The sequence below is a fragment of the Lepidochelys kempii genome, chromosome 2 (genome assembly GCF_965140285.1).
Source record: "Lepidochelys kempii isolate rLepKem1 chromosome 2, rLepKem1.hap1, whole genome shotgun sequence".
In the NCBI taxonomy this organism is placed as follows: Eukaryota; Metazoa; Chordata; order Testudines; family Cheloniidae; genus Lepidochelys; species Lepidochelys kempii.
The window spans coordinates 66,575,738-66,586,576 of NC_136381.1; the positions used below are offsets into that span (position 1 = coordinate 66,575,738).

A 10,839-nucleotide genomic window follows, 5' to 3' on the forward strand; every position below is an offset into this window, starting at 1 on the left:
TCAGAATGATTAGTAGGGCCTGGTGAAAAAATATCACACCCTCCTTTTTCCCCGTCCCAGGTTACAAGAAGATGTTGCTTAGCTAATAGCAGCTGAATGAAGAACAAATACAAAGACATTTTTATTTCATGCAATGTATGGAATTCCCAGCCCCAAGAGACATTGAGTGAAACAGTGAATTTTATGACTGGATTCTAAAAAGATATAGACAAATTATGTGGCCCTTACTAGCATTTGCATTTAAGATAATAGAGTATAATAAGTATTATTAAGCACACGTCATGCGTGCTGTCAGGAAGGATGTTTTCTTATAAGGTTAGCGTTGCACAGTTGCCCAAGTGCACAATGTTTTTGTTGTTATTTTGGCTTTTGACATTTGCAGCCAGGCTCTGGTCACAACTGGTAGCAGAAGGCTAGATCTGATGGACCAATGATGTGCTCTAGACTAGCTTTAAATTGCACAGCCCACGTATGAAACTGAATTTCAATATTTATTGAATATTCCAAACATTCAAAATTGCCATGAAGGAAATTCTACTTGGAAATATGCCTATAGCCTAATCTGCAGTCCCACCTTCTGGTCTCCCTTCCAAAACCATGTTTCATTGATGGACAGGCTGATTTTAGAAGCCAGATGTGTTTTTTCAAACAAGAAGCTGTTGATCTAATAGGGGGCAGAAATCCTGACAAAAGACAAAAAAAAAAAAAAGTGTTGTTCAAGTCAATGTTTGAATGGGGACAAAATTAAGAATATTTTTTCTAAAAAACATCAGTTTTGCACTTGAATGGCTCTCTGGTATTTACAAACTCACAAGCCTCTCCTAATGCATTTAGCAGACAGAATTTCTTGGAGTTTTTTTGTTTTGTTTTTTTTTAAATAAATAAAAAAACAGATGTCCTTCTTTTACTATAGAGAGACACCTAGCACTGTATTCACTATTTGCTGCCGCAGAGGTTACGGGCCTGGTCCTCTGTGTAGTCATTTACATATGTAGTGATTTACATCTGTGCAAAGAGGGTGTCAATGTTGTGCACCCCTTTTACACTGAATGACCTGCAGGGTGCAGGGCTACAGTGCCTCGGGTCCAATACATCTGTCTAGCTAACTACCAGAGGGAGACCAAGATCTGTTTGCACAGGAGTTATGGTGCAAAGGAAGAGTCAAACCACTGGCAATAACCTCTGTTCCTGTGTGGCTGATTTTTGGCATGCACTTATAGAAGACAGAAGCATGTTCTCACTAGAAGGGAGCATGGAAAATGAGAGGAAAGCTACACCAGATGTAAAGAATCATTGACTTGAAGTGCAGTTCAGTATGTGGGCAAAAGTGCATCGTCCTTGAGAGTGTTGCAGATGAGAGCCTCAGCTAAAGTTTTCAATTAGCAATAATCATGCCTCAGCTTAACCTCACAGATTATGATGCTGCCACTGCACATGGCCCATGAATCCAACAATTTGATCACCTCTATCTTAAATTATTAGCTTTACCTTCACTTTTCTGATCAGTTATTTGGCTCACTTGATTGTGGTTGGGTTGTGCTAATATATTTATTTTAGCTGACATTATATGTAGCTGAATTATCTGCCTCCAACAAGTCAAAAATGAAAGAAATGGAATAACAAAAGGAAATTGTTAATAATCCACATATATATTGTAAGAAATAGAATCATAATAATAAATGCTCAAAAAATTCTATTAGAGTTTAATCTTGCATACATTGGTATACTTTTACATTCACTGAAAAAGATAATTTAGGTAGGAGCAAAAGCAGCCCTTCAAATCTTATGAAAATATTTCCCTTCCCCTCTGCCTTAATTTCTGCTCTTTTAAATGGTCAGTGACCCCAGTGATGGCCCTTGTGTGCTCCATAACTGAGTACTATGCACCAGTATGGACCAGAAGAAGCCATACTCATCTTGTTGATGTCCAACTGAACACTACAATGTGGTGCATCACTGGAACCCTCAAGTCGATCTCAACATCTTGGATGCTGGTGCTGTTGCACGTTGCTTCCCCCATCCATTTGCTGCAATGCCACAACTCTTCAGGAATTCCAGTGGATCGTGGAAAATGAATGTCTCCCCATCCACCAGGACCTTAACAACGCCCCTCATCACTGGCTGAAGTCGCACAAGACCCATACATTTATGCAACTTTTGGACCCATACATTTATGCAACTTCAACCCTGATGAAGCTTGGAAAGCCAAATGGAGTTCACAAGAAGTCACAACTAAACACCTTGTGAAAGACCCGACGCAGAAGGACCCTGGCTTTGATCTGCCACGAAGCTCATGGGCAACCCTAAACTGCATCTGCACACACCATGGCAGATTCGGATACTTGCTGCACAGTGGAAAATTAAAGACTCTCCAGTGTGTGACTGTGGTCACCCAAAACATACCATGGAACATATAACAACTCAATGCCCCTGCTCTGATGGGCTGGCCCTGCTGGAGGAAGGACTTCCCCTCAGTAATTGACAGAAGATGCTCCTCCCAGTGGTGCCAATTAAGCCAAGTCAAACCAAAATTAAGACAAATGTCATGGTATCAAATCCTAATGTATGTTTACCTCATTTCATGGTCTGAACAGCTGCTTGCTTTCTGTCATTGTGTGTTTTCCTGATTGCAGTTTTTTCATTAACTTACTGGCTGGCCCTATCTATCATCATCCAGGACAACATAAGGCCTGATACCAAATCTGGGAAGAATAGGTAGGAGAAATTTGCTCCTAATGGTGAGATTAGTGATGGGTGTTCAGAGAAAGATTGGAAGGGTCTATTTGGAAAGTAGTTAAAGCAGTACCTAGGGATTGCAAAGGCTTATAAAGAACCTTGAGATCCCTAGATGGAAGGCACTATGGAAGTATAGAGTATTATGATTAAGTATTCAAACTTTGGAGACTTACTTTAACCCGAAAAATTGGACCAGCAATCATATGCAAACTGGCTTTGTTGTAAGATTTCTGTTATTTCCTGTTAATAACCAGGTTGGAAAATAGGCAGGAACACCACTCTGGCATATTTCACTATTTGGCATCCAGAATAATCAGGAAGTGGAGAATCACAAAAAACTGGATGGAAAAAGAGAATCATAAAAAAATATTAACCACACTTTTATGAACATCAAAATATCATTGAATTTGAGATAGAAGGTTCAGTTCGGTTCATTCTTTGTCTGAATAAGTTCAACCCTTCCTTGCTGGGATTTCAAAGAGAAAATTAAATGTTGTTTTTACCTTGAGAAAGAATGACTCCTGGTTTGACTTTCCAAACTTCCTTTCAGAGAGCCTATTATGGCTTATATAATTATGTTTGTTCTTGCTTTATAATATGTGCTGAATATAAACTATCTTGGGCCATGCAGCTAAATAAATGAGCTATATAACATTACACATTTTATTCAATGCCAATGAAGATACTAAACTTGCCTCCTATAAAAAAAAGGAACTTCCAACCCATCCCAAAAATCCCCTTAATCAAATACCTGTGTAAACTGGTGAGCCTTACTGGGGCTCAGTTAGAGCAGCAAGATGGGATAGTTTTTGGGTCAAGGCTTTTCTACCACCGGCAGCCTTCAACTGAACATTACCTCAAGTGCCCCAAACTAAGCTCATCTTCTGCAATATCAGAAGAGAGGTGAAGTCAGCTTAGCTCTGCAGCCCATTTATGCTTATGCTGGGTGCAGCAAAGATGGGAGGTTATCAAGGAGTCTATTATGGCTCCTTCATTCTCTGCCTGGCTCCAGGCTCAGGTTAGAGAAGCCTTGTCAGATGATTATGCTCCCCTACTTAGCATGCACAAGCTAGAGATAGCAGGAGCACTTTTCACTCTGGCCATTCCCTGTGCCTTCCTCACCCCCCTCCAATACACCAGCAGTACCTGCGACTGGGTCGGAAGTTTTAGGAGTCAGCTGTGCTGGCTCTATACCTACTGAGTCTCTGCATTGTCTGAGCAGCACAAAGGAAGCCGAGTAGGTCTGACAATCTGTTCCATGGTCTATAAGGCAGCCAGAACTCAAACGATATTGGGATTTACTGGTAAAAAACAACTTGAATTGCACATAAAAAAATGAAGAGCAAGCACAGATGTCATGCATTCCTTTTAACAAGCTTCACAAAGTGAGAGGAGCACCACAGCTGGTTAAAGATTCTGAGTAGTGTTTCAAGCACCGTGCTGTATCATGAGATGACAAGGCATGGCTAACCATGCTACGATCTGAAAGGAAAAGTTACAGTCTCTTAGCCACAAAAATAAAATAAAATAAAATAAAATAAACCAACCACCCTGCATTTGGCCACCTCAGCAACTTGATCTTCTAAATGTAGCTAACTGCTTACTTTCCTAGAAACAGGTGGGTGGAACCACTCTATGATGTGTCAGATAACAACTCCTCTGTCTCTTTGAGAAATTTTCCTTGGCCGTTGAGCACCAGCTCCACCTTCCTTAGCTGGACTGAGTCTCAGCCAAGTAGCTCTCACTGAGGCTTCAGTTTCAGCTAAAATTGGCAAAACTGAGGGAAAGCCCACATGGCTTAAATGAAAAAGAGACACAAAGCTGTGATATCAGCATGATGGCACTGGCATTCAGACTGCCTCACTCCATCCTTCTGTGGTCTCACATAGTGATTGAAAAGGTGACAAAATTATCTGTTGTATTTATATGGCCCACTTCAAAGTAGTATCTGAGCATAATTTTGAAGCAGTTGAAATGAGAGAGACTTTGAGTAGCAAACACTCAACACTAACCTTTGGGTTCTCTCAGAGAAAGGAAAACAAAGTGCCCATGTGCCTCCATCCTGCCAGAGTCTGATGCCATGTCAACAAACCCTCTTGGTCAGTGGTCTCAAAGGCAGCTGGTAGATTAGAGCTTCTGTCTTAATCTTGTTCAGGTCTGAGGGCCACCCAAGGAATATTGCTTTCTGGTCCTTATAGATGCCCTACATGTTTCAAGAAAGTAGTGTATTACTGGAATACCAGCATACAAAATCTTTAAAGACTCATTTCTTGCTAAACTGCCTCAGCTTCAGTCTGACGGCTGAGTGGCCCAGCCTGGGTTATATTTCAGTCACTTTTCCAAAATCCGCTACTGCTGAGACCTGGATTATCCATCTCTAAAAATTCAGTCCTCCTGTATCTGAAAGTGAAATTCGGTTTTGCAGCAGGAAGGTGTTAACATGACCACATTATGGAGATTAACATTACAGCAAATCATCAAAAGAACCAGAAATATCCAATGCACTCAACAGCTCTATTTCTGGTGAAAGTCTCAAGAAAGTAACAAGAGAACAGTACTATACAGTAGGTCAGTTATTAATTTTTCTTGGAATCCCAACAAAAACAAGACCTGGCAAGAGTCAACATGTCTGCACTGTAATTTTTTACTTTTTATTTCACAACATGATCCACATACCAATTAACTTTCTTTACTCAGCTAAGTATTGTTTCACCTGCTTTTAACTAGGAGCTGCAGTTATGTTACTACATGGATAGAAAGAGTATTTAGTTTCATTGTACTTACCGTATGTTCCTTTGTATTCTGTGATGAAGTGTCAGCTTGTGATACCCCACAGCAATATTCCTTAGTGAGTCATAACAATAAGCCATACAACTCCCATAGTTAGGGCCACGTTGTACCCAGCTGTTGCATGGGGGTACAAGAGAAAATGTGAGCGCGTGAAAGCATTCCCTCTTCCCTGTTTTGTCCCTCAGCAGGACCACATCTGCAATCCTTGAGCTTCTCTGGGAAGTCAGGATAATCCTGGTTATTACCTCTAGCCACCTCAAAAAGAGTAAGAAAGTTGTGGAAGAGGCAGTCATGGCCACCCCTCTCTCAGTATTGGCCAGCTATATTGGCTGAGCTTGGAAGGGAGTACACAGTACATCTTCTGAAAAGGTAGCTATGCTCCCTGGAAATTCTTGGAGCCACACATACAATGCCTTGGAGCTCCTGGTAGGGCAGTGCACCTCTCCACCACTCTCAATGCATTGCTGTGCCTCCAAAACACAATTGACACCTGAGCCAGTAAGAGAGTCCACATTAGATAGGGGACTAGCAAAGGCAACTGTAATGTTTAGTAAACATTCCAGAGGCAGGAGAAGACACACTTTTTTTTTTAATTTACTACTCAATTCAGTTGGAGTCTCCTCCTGCTTCTAGCAATGTCTAGTTCACAGTGGACATGCTCATAGTTTACCATATCTATTATCATAGTCATGCTAGGTCATATGCTGAGCCTCTGACCAACCGTAGAGATGTGGGACATGTATGGCTGCATTTGTGAGGCGCTGGCTAGAGTAATTATGGGATTCAGACAGTATTTTGTTGGTATGCACAAGCCTTTCAAAGAAATGGTGGATACACCACTACTTCAACAAGGAATCTGGATACAGACTAACATGGCTACCCCATGATACTTGACACCACTACTTCAGTAATTTAAACTAGACTGGTCAAATAATTGACAATATACTACAGGGGAAAGTTCTGAATTGCCAAGAGAATGGATATCACCTAGAAGTTAGCAATGGGAAAGGCCTTTTATGATGCTATTCTTTGATTCATATATTTGAGGCAGTGTGGACAGCAAAACATTCATGTTTGTAGGCGACATATGGCAAAATTCATACTGGCTGCATTTGTTACGAGGGATGTTCCTTGTGATACTCAATATTGGCCAAGTAGTAACTGAGGAGACACAATGAAAATAACTTTCTAGTATCTATCTATCTATCTACCTATCTATCTATCTTATTTCTAAGGCTAGTGCTGCCAAACCTACAGTCACAGCAGGTCTCCTGGTCATTAGGGCCCCATTCCATCAGGGACAGGTTGAACAGATAGTGAGATGTTTACCAACCATTCTCCTGTGTTGTTGGTATTGGGTAAAAGCTGACTAGGATCTCTGTAGAGATCATTCAATCCCCCTGGGGGGAAATACATGCACCGATTTTGAACATGTTCCCTAGTGTCACCCATTCTATGGAACTAACACTCCATCTGATAGGGCAGTGCTACTTGAGATAGGTTGTGGGAGGGGAAGGTCATAACTTGTAAATAGGAGCCCAAATGAATGGTTTTGTTGGAGTCACTCCTGTCTCAGGCACATATCTAAATGTCATTAGTCTGTGCAATCATTCTGTGTGAGGATTTCCACACTTGAACTCAATGGTTTCACTCTGGCACTTCTATTATGATGAGAAAGAAAGAAAGGACACACACAGCACTATCACTGTTCTTGTTGCGGTAGACAGAGGAATAAAATAAACCAAGGTGTGCTTGGAACCACTGTCATCTGCTCTAAAACTTACAGTATGTGAACTCCAGTACAGATGATAGTCATGCATGCTCATAATCATGTTAAAACTGAAAAACCATGAGCCTAAGCTCAGACTCAAATAGCAGTTCTCTGAAATGACTCAGACAACAAATAGAAGGGCTTTTCCTGAGTAGTTTCTAGCTTTGCTACATCATATTCTCATATACTGCATTGGTGGATCAAGAGGAAAAATATGATTAAGGTATTTCAAGGCCGTCATCAATATTTTTCCAATGGAAGGAGTTTTGATAGTGTAGACTTGTGCACTGAATTTGGAATTTGCTTTGCTGCTGTAATTGTGCTTCTAATGCTTGCAGAAGAATCAAGGCTTAAGAAGCCAAGTAAAAAAAGGTATTTCAAGTGAATGCTCATCTGTGGTACAGTAAATCTATTAGGCTACTGAATATCTGTTTTGAATTATTGTATATCAAATCACCTGAAGACCATATGGCAAATGGAAATTTTTATCTTAACTTTTGCTGCCTTTTACAACAACAAGAAAGAATTTTTGTTGTTAGTTAAGCCTATATCGTTTTTATACTAATATGCCTTGAACTTTTTGTAACCGGTTAACTGAATGTCAATTTTGATCTAAGTGGATCAATTACACATAGTTTATCTGCAAATAGTTAGATAGAAAATATGATTACATTTTTCAAAAGTGGGATTTTAAAGTTAGGCAGCTAAGCCAACATTCATCCACCTAATTCTTAGAGTTGCTGAGTGAAGTGACTGTTGTTGCATTCAGTGGGGGGTTCAGCACCTCTCAATAGGAGGGTAAGATATGGATTTAACAGTGCAAACTATTTCAAAGTAGGCCCCCTTGTTTGAAAATTTCAACCTGTCTATCAATCAAAGCACTAGCTTTCAGAGAGTACTCTACCTCTAATGCATGCCCATAGCTATATGGATGTGTGGGGAGGGGAGGCAGTTGATAGGTTTTCTTGCATGGGGCAACCCCTAACCCTGGATAGAAGATTCAGATTAAACGCTTAAGGGAAACCTTGCAGAGTTTCCTGATGCCTATAAGGGTATTTTTGCATGAGTGCATGATTTGGCCCCACTTTAAGTATGACGCTTACCTAAAACTCTTACAGGGTATAGGCGCCTTTGCCATCACATCATAGGATTTGGGTCTGTGAGCATGCCAGTGTCTGATCATATGTCCAGTCAGTCTCAGGGATGTATATCTAGACCCAGAAGTCTTGCAACTTCTTCGCTAAACCTGGGCTCTTATCTATCCTAAAAAGTCCACAGTACTTGAAACTAGTTTAAAGTTCACTTAATGTGGCTCAGATTTCCTGGTCTTTCCTAAAACATATTCCTCACCACTGAAAAGGGGCGTTTTGTTTCCCTTCTCGCTGCAGGGATTTTAATGTTCATTAGAATAATATCCTTGAGATGGGCCTTTTGTTAATAGGTTTGGGCAGTCCCCACTCAAGACCACTTGTAAACAAAATAACTTCCCTGGGCAGATATGTAATGCAGATATTGCATTGAATTCTTCCCTCATTTACACATTGAAAACAATGATAATTGCACCTGTGTAACTGAGCACAGAATTTGGCTCATTGATTTTCAGATAAAATTGACTCAGAGGTTTAATATGGCCTCATACCTCACATTTTCAGTCACTCACAGGTTGTTTCTCTGTCTTTTGCCTTCCACAAGAAAGGACCTGTGTAATATAATAGCTCTGCTACAAAGCACTTATCTCTTTAGAACTACTAGTTGGTTTATTATTCATGTTCAGCTTTGTCCCTGTGAGAAAAGAAGAGCTTTTCTAGATCTAAGGGTTATATGATCCATCCTGTCTAATGAGACATGAAACTTTACCATAGCTGTATCATAGTCCATTAGCTGGGATGTAACATAACAATGTGTTGTACCTACATCTCAAAATTAAAATAATTTTATTTTTTTTAAATGACATGACCTGAGAAAGTTACTTTTCTTTAACAAAAAATACACGACAGCCTGATTTCTCTACTGATGTTCTGATATGTTTTGAAATCATTTTTGCAGGGTTACAATAAAGGTATTTGTCTAACACTTGACTGGGATGAATCCCTTTTCTGTTTTTAGGACATATTTGTGCAGGACTGCATCCCAGGTGCTGCATGGTGCTGCTTTGCAGCACTACTATGTACTCTTTTGGCCTGATCCTGCATTCCTTGTACACAAAAAGCTTCCATTGGCTTCAGTGTTAAAGAATGCAGGACTGTTTATATTTAGTGTAATTACGTATACATTGTGCCTGATTCTCCACTCACATTGGTTTGATCTCTGTGTCATTCCATTGACTGCAGTGGAGTTATTTCTGATGTTCACCAGGGAAAGAGAGTGGAGAATCAGGACCATTATTTCTTATGCTCACCCAGGGTAACTGAAAAACAATCTCCTCTGCAAGTTCCCAGGCCTCACTTGACTAAGGGCTTGGAGTGTTGCATTGCCAACTCTAAGCACTGTAATTTTATTTCTTTGCTAAAGACCATTAGGTCTTGCATGCACTGTTAAAGATCAATTAACATTAAAAGATTCTTTATTAATAGAGAAATGGAGAGTTAACACAGAGCAAAAATCCTTTTTATTGCCGGTGCTTTTAATTTCTGAAGAAGCAAAACAAACTGAATTAAATCTGACGTTTCATGCAATTTTTCATGGATGTAGATCTTGGTATGGAACAAAAGCATGCACTTTGTGTGAACTCCATACCCTCATTTTTTACTTTTTTATTAATTTTTCTTTTGAATTCACAACATGTTTCTGTTTCTTTTATGGAACGATATGAGTGCTTTCCAGTGGCCAAAAATAATATCTCTACATTCTGATGGCTTTTAACCAAAGAGTATGTAGCCCAGTGGATAATGCCTCTGCCTTTTATTCCAAAGATCTTGAGTTCAAATGTTATAGGGGTTGCATTTTTATTTTTAAATTTTCATGGGCCAGATTCTCAACTGGCATAAATTGAAGAGCTCCATTGACTCCTATGGAGTTATGCTTAGTTAGTTTAGGATCTGGCCCCATATGTTTTTTCTCTCAGTATCAAATGCAGCATTCAGTATTCATACACTAACAATTTGTTTGACGTCTGTAACCAAATGTTTTCATTGTCAGTATAAAAGTACCCTGTGAATTCATGAAAATGACTAGGCTGGTTGAAAACGGGATCATGGGCATGAAATTATACTAAAATTAGAACTTCCCCAAGCAGACACCTCCTGACATCTATAGAAAAATTTCCTGAGTAGGGACTGAGAAATCCTAACTGTGAAGTCAATGAGAGTTTTACTGTTAATAGCAACAGGGCTAGGATTTTCACCCATCATCTTTTGTCTAAATACCTGTGAGGTTCTGGGCCTGAAGGACTGAAAAGGACGAGGTCAGAGAACAGAGCCATGGTTCTGCCCCTGTGAATGGCCAAGAGAGCAAATCAGGGGCAAAGGAGGTAAGATGGTTCATGAGTAGTGCAGTGAGCGTGCATGAGCGCCCTTTCAGAGAGTCCCAAGGAGGACTTCTGA

General features: G+C 40.1%; 1 non-coding gene across 1 annotated transcript; it reads right to left on the reverse strand.

The window, feature by feature from the left end:
- Positions 1-1,306: 1,306 nt before the first annotated feature.
- On the reverse strand, positions 1,307-1,440 carry LOC140907977 (U4 spliceosomal RNA). The gene has a single exon (XR_012157689.1). It is a non-coding gene; the product is annotated as a U4 spliceosomal RNA (small nuclear RNA).
- Positions 1,441-10,839: the final 9,399 nt, after the last annotated feature.